The sequence below is a fragment of the Silene latifolia genome, chromosome 6 (assembly GCF_048544455.1).
Source record: "Silene latifolia isolate original U9 population chromosome 6, ASM4854445v1, whole genome shotgun sequence".
Classification (NCBI taxonomy): domain Eukaryota; kingdom Viridiplantae; phylum Streptophyta; class Magnoliopsida; order Caryophyllales; family Caryophyllaceae; genus Silene; species Silene latifolia.
Genome location: NC_133531.1, coordinates 92887075 through 92893745, shown reverse-complemented (window position 1 = coordinate 92893745; position 6671 = coordinate 92887075). Strand labels below are relative to the sequence as shown.

The 6671-nt window shown below is 38.4% G+C and overlaps 1 non-coding gene across 1 annotated transcript; it reads left to right on the top strand.

Annotated features, from left to right (window-relative positions):
- Nucleotides 1–183: 183 nt before the first annotated feature.
- On the top strand, nucleotides 184–290 carry LOC141588857 (small nucleolar RNA R71). The gene has a single exon (XR_012519825.1). It is a non-coding gene; the product is annotated as a small nucleolar RNA R71 (small nucleolar RNA).
- Nucleotides 291–6671: the final 6381 nt, after the last annotated feature.

Genomic DNA, 6671 nt, shown 5'->3' with positions numbered 1-6671 from the left:
TCCTCTCTTACTTCCTCTAGGGTTACCGTACTCAGCTGTGTGAGTAGTTATCTGATCAATCAACTTCAAGCATTACCGTCATTAGTGTTATCTTGGAACCTCCCATTGGCAGCTGAATCAAGCAAGGCTCTATGATCATCATACAACCCATAGTAAAACTGGTTGCAAAGGAACCAAATCTCAAATCCATGGTGAGGGACGGACCGAACTAATCTTTTGAACCGTATCCAAGCTTCATTAAAATCCTCAGTAGGACCTTGTTTAAAACTTGTAATTTGACTTCTAAGAGCATTGGTTTTCTGTGGTGGAAAATACCTCTTGTAGAATGCAAGAGCCAATGAAGTCCAGTTGGTAATTGCGTCGGTCACCATGTCTAAGTCCCTTAACCACTCAGTTGCATCATCTTTCAAAGAAAAAGGAAAGAGAGTTTGTTTCACCTGATCTTGAGTTACTCCAGCTGTTAAAGGGATAGAGCAACAATAAGTGATAAACTTCTCCATATGCCTTGCATGGTCTTCTCCAGCTTTTCCTCCAAATAAATTCCTCTAAACTAGGCTTATGTAGGAAGGCTTGATCTCAAAAGTCCCTTTATCAGTAGTAGGGAGCTTGAAGCCTTTTGGAATGGAAGCAACCGTGGGTTCGGAGTGACTTGCTAATGTAGGCATCTTTGGTGTTGTAGAATTCACAGCTGCAGAAATAAGAGTGTCCTCTTCAAAGGACGAATCTTCTGCAAAAGTATACCGCTCATAGTCAAGTGTACTCAAGTCTTCCACTTGACTTACTTCTCTTTGAAATTTTCGTCTGTAGCAAAAAAGTCTTTTCTTGCTCGGTATCAAAAGGTATAATCTCTAACCTGTTAGACCTGGGCATACACGAAACCTACAAGAAAAGATAAAACTGCCTCAAGGAACTGAAGTTCCTTGAAACAAAAGACAAAAATAAACAGAAACAAACAGAACAATTGTTGCCTCCCCGGCAACGGCGCCAAATTTGATAAGGTTATTTTAAGTCGTTTGCCTTAGTCAAAATAAATCCTATACTACTACTAACAAAATAGCTAGCGGTAAGTCAGGGTCGAATCCACAGGGAGATGGTGATTATCTAGTTTGTTTATATTTAAATTCGTCTTAAAGGTAACAAGTTATGAGGTTTTGATTGGTTTGATTTCTAACAACTAAAAGCAAATTAAATAAAGATGTATAACAATAATATTAAGAGAATCTAGGGATCGGGTTCACTAGTTCATCATCAAAGGGTAAGATTTAATTCATTGATTGGGCAATTTATATTGTTGAAAGTCATATGATCGGTTGATTCAATATTCCTTTTTAGATCTAACTTAACATGCAATCGTTATTACTAAGTCGGTCTAATTCAATTATCGTGGCTTATACTAGTCTTAACCCTGTCGGTGATAATCCTAGTTTATGCGAGACTAATTAATTAACTCTGATCAGTAATCAACTAATTAGAAGTAATACGATAATTAAACAACAATAAAGAGCAATTTAACAATCAATTCATAATAACCCTTTTTCTAACAACCTAGATCCCCTTTCACCCTAGATAATAAATTTAGCTACTCATAATAATTATAATAACAATAATAGCAACAATTAAGAACATGATGAACAATAAAAAAGATGAATAATGAATTAAACAATAATTGAGGAAAGATTAATAGTAATACCATAGTAATGAAGAACAAGCTTAGATCCGGAAGGAAGAACAATAAAAAATAAAACTAAACTAAACTAAAAGTATTTGAGAGAGTTTTAGAGTAGCTATACTAAACCTACGGAAATTAAAAGCATAATTAACCTAGGATACGAGCTTAGGTATTTATAGCAAAACATAACCGACTTAAGGAAAATTGCGAGAATTATAGAAAATAATGGTTCCTCGATCGAGCCCAAGGTGTACTCCATCGAGTCACCACTTCCTCGATCGAGCCTGGTCTTACTCGATCGAGGCACCAAAGTTCAGGAACCCCAACTCTCGATATTGCAAATTTTAATTGATTAGGTTGGTTCCTCGATCGAGCCCAAGGTGTACTCGATCGAGTATGGAGGTTCCTCGATCAATCCCAAGGTGTACTCGATCGAGGAACCAAGTTCCTGCTTCGCGCACTGAACTTCAAACTGCCGCCATTTCTTCGTTACTTGTCAGAAACAAGCAGTTTTCACGGCGTTGGGAAGCTAAGAAGATAAGCTTTCACCTCCAGTTGGAATCACTTAGATAGCAATTGTATAAATCGAGATATGGCTCTTCAAAATAAGCACTAGTAATAAGAAACTCTTTTCTTCGTGTTTTCTTCTTAACTTCTCTTCCTTCATTCTTATGGATTCTCGTGCCATGCTTCTTGTATACCTTCATGCAAACTCCGCGATGCCTATTTCATTCCTTTGCTCCTCAAATGCATCATTCCTGCATTAAACATCAAAAAGCGGAAGTATCGACATTCGAACATAAAAGGCATGTAAATGATATAAACTAGCACGAAAACCGTATCAAAAGTAATTAAGGGGAGGCATAAATATGTATATAATTATGACTCATCATTATCCCTCCCGATCTATCGCATTGAGAATGAGGCTATACATGGTGGACTTCAGTCGAGTATGCGACTATTGGGAAAATAAACTGAAGAATGAAGCTGGGCCCTTGATCAGGTGGATAGTGCCATGATGGCATCTCAGGTCAGTGACTGGAGTATCATCCTTGGATCTGATCCGGTCCATTCGCGTTCCCGGCTTGGAATTCATGGTCCATACCTTTCCGGGGAGATTGATGAGGTAAGTGGGCTTAAGACAAAAAATCCCGAATCTAGACACTGTCCCTCAAACTGCCTTGGCACATACTGCAGAGTCTTGTCGGGAGTTGGCTATTCGTTGGGCCCAAAAGAATATGTGGTTCATACCTGTCCCGGTTGGCTCATTATGGGTATCTCATTCATATCGGCAATGGAGGAAAGCTAGTACCCTGAGGAACATGAAAAGCTAAGGAAGCACGAGCCTGTAGACTGCAAAATCCGTGAAGTGGCGAAGGAGAATCAAAGGTACTTGACTGAGGAAGAAGAAAAGGCCGGATATCGGGTTGTTTGTCCGTCGAACAAACAAAAGAATTCTCCTACTGAGAAGATGGTGGTGGATCAAAATGGTAATGCTAGACCGCGAGAACGACCGTTGGTGATTAGGTCAGAGATAACGCAAGAGCGTCCTGCTCGTGGTCGAGACAAGAAATATGACAAGGGTGACAAAGGCAAGGGGAAAATGGAAGAATAGCATAGCCTTAGTCATTTTATAATAGTATTATTTATTATTATTTGCGTTGTAATAAATGGCGGTATTTTTAGAATCCTAGCCTAGCATTTTAAATTTTAGCATTTAAATTTATATGTATTTGGGGTATATTATTTATGGAACAATGAATAAAAGATTTATTAGTTAAGAAACTTACATGAATTTCTTTTATTTATTCTTGTCGAATTTCAAATGCAACACGCAAATGTCCTTCTATTTACATCTTAAAAAAATGGTGGGTTGTATCCGGTGAAGGATTGCCTATGTATTCATTAGAAAAAATGAAATCAAACTCTGTGCGTAGTTCGGGAAAATGTAGAAGAATAAATGTTCGGAGCAAGAGCTTGCAATGAACTTAGAAAATAAGCATGTGCTTTATTTACTCCTAAGGAAGTGCAATTTAATTTATTTGATGATATAAGGATGTCAAAACGTCAAAACGCAAGAGCGTGATGTCATGAGCTTTTAGCGGGCCGGAGGCCGGTTTTATTTCGTGTCGCATGAGCGGTACGTAGGTCACGCGTGGCGCGTTTTATCCTATTTCTAAGGGTAGTACCATTTCAATTGGTCTAGGTTGGTAGGGTTAGAAAACTCATTCCCGTCTAGGTCTGTGATCTTAACCGCACCCCCTGAAAGTATGGACTTGACCAAAAATGGTCCTGCCCAATTAGGCTTAAATTTTCCTCGTGGATCGACGGGTAAGAGAGCTCTAACTGACTTGAGTACTAAATCTCCTTCCTTGATATTTCTGGGTTTGACCCTTTTGTTAAAGGCTCGTTTGATACGTGCTTGATATGTCTGTACATTATGTAATGCGCGTAGCCTTTGTTCGTCCAAGAGGACGAGTTCGTCATACCCGCCCCTTTTCCAATCAGCTTCTGGGATTTGACTTTTGAGTAAAATGCGTAGAGATGGGATCTCTAGCTCTATTGGTTGTACAACTTCCATGCCGTAAGTCAAATGGAAAGGATTAGCCCCAGTGGGCGTCTTAAGGATTGTGACGACATTCTTGTTAGCCGCCTCTACCGCGCCGTTAGTCTGAGGTCTGTACGGCGAGGAATTGTGATGTTTGATCTTATATTTGGCTAGCAATTGCACAGCTTCGGGCTGGAAATGTGATCTATTGTCACTGATGATTTCATGTGGGCAACCATATCGACAGATGAGATTGGTTTGTATGAATTTTCCACATGTTTGGCTGTGAGGCTGGTGTAAGATGCTGCTTCGACCTATTTAGTAAAATAATCGATATCTACTTAAATGAAACAGTGACCTTCTGTCCCAACTGAAGTGATCTTCTCGATGATGTCTATTCCCCAAGCAGAAAATGGCCAAGGAGATGTCATGGTATATAACATTGAGGGAGGAACATTTTGCACATTCCCAAAAATCTGGCAGTTATGACAATGCCTAACATACTTGATGCAATCTGACTCCATTGTCGTCCAATAATACTCTAGACGCGTAATCTTCTTGCCATCATAGTCCCACTCATGTGAGGACCGCATTCTCCATCATGAACTTCTTCCATTATTTTATGTGCCTGTGAACGATCAAGGTAATGCAAGACGACACCAAGAGGTGTTCTTTTGTACAATTCCCCCTGCATGAGGAGGTATTGAGAGGCAAGTAGGCGTATGACGCATTGTTCCCTCTTATCGATATCTGGTGGGTATGTACCATTGAGCTTGAAATTGAGAATAGCTTGGAACAAAGGTTCCTCTGGGTTTTCTTCTTCTTCTGTAAGGAAGTGTACATAGACTGGCTCTGACCGTCGTTCGATGCACAAGGGCATTTCAACCATGTCGTCTGGCATATTAATCAAGGATGCGAGTTTTGCAAGAGCATTCGAAAATTGATTTTCTTCGCGAGGTAGGTGTAGATAAGTAACTTGATCAAAGAATTGAGCGACTTGATCTATCCTAGCCTGATAGGGTGCTAGACTTTTACTTCGGATTTTCCAGGATCTGGTGATTTGATTGATGATTAAAGATGAGTCACCGTGAACTCGAAGATGCTTGATGCCTAAACTCATTGCTGCTTGTAGACCAATGAGGCAAGCTTCATACTCTACTGCATTATTTGTCACCTCGAATTCGAGCTTGACAGAAAGTGGTGTATGCTCGCCTTCAGGAGAAATGAGCAACACTCATATTCCGAATTCCCTCAAATTGGATGCCCCGTCAAAGTAAAGATCCCAAGAATTCATACTGGTTTGTAGAATATCCACATCTGGAAACGACCACGTGTCAATTGCTTGTGTATCGTTGATTGGATTGTCTGCGAAGAATTCGTCCACGACACGTCTCTTTATGGCTTTCAAGGGTACGTATTGTTGGAATATGTGTCCTCCGACAATAATGCGATCACAACTGTTGATCATGATGATCACATGTTTAAGTCTCATTTTAAAGAATACAATTGGGAAGTATATTTACTGTCAACTGGTGCACACATATCGGTAATGATTGGCTGACTAGAGTTTGACATTACTGTCGTGCGACGGTGGTGATCAGTTGATCCCCTAGGTCATACCTAAAGGATAATACTCTAAATTGATCATTTAATTAATCGTATAACGTTACGAGTTAATTATATTACTTGAAAATTGACGGACGATTTTGGAAGTAAAATTTACGTATCTCATTGTAATCTGATTAAATAAGATACGGTCTAGGTAATTGAATTGTTTCATTACTTAGATGAAATTATTGTTTAAGGAAACAATTGAAATTGAATGAATTATTATAAATACAAGTTATTGTGATTTATAAATTGGTAAAATATTTTGGTACAAGTAATTGTGAATTACTAAGTCGATTTTTGTATATGACGTATTTTTATTAATACGTTGATTTTTAATATGTTAAAAAATACATAACAAATTTATGTGACATATGACATGTGACATATGACAAATTGACATTTTGACAAAGATAAAATGGAGTCCATTTTATCCTCATGACCGAAATATTGGAGAGGAATAGGAAAATATTAGGATAATTGTATTAGTGGTAAACATAATCATGTTTTCCTAATACTAGACTTGCATGCCTACTTGTTCTTGTGAAGGCAGCCATGAGCATGCATTGGCTCCCTCTTTTCCCCCTCTTCCACCCGGTTTTGAGAAGCAAACCACTTTGGTTTTTCTTCTTATTTTTGCCTAATATTCACTATGATACACACAAGTGAACATTCATTCATTCATCCATCTAAAAACAAGAGTTTTAGAAAGATAAAATATTCCTCTATTCTTCCTCTCTCTCAACCGGTTTTGATAGAGAAACCAAATAATTTTTGGGTCAATTTTTATACAAAATTAGTATTATTCTAGTAATAATAATATTAGTTTTATTAAGAGTTTATCTT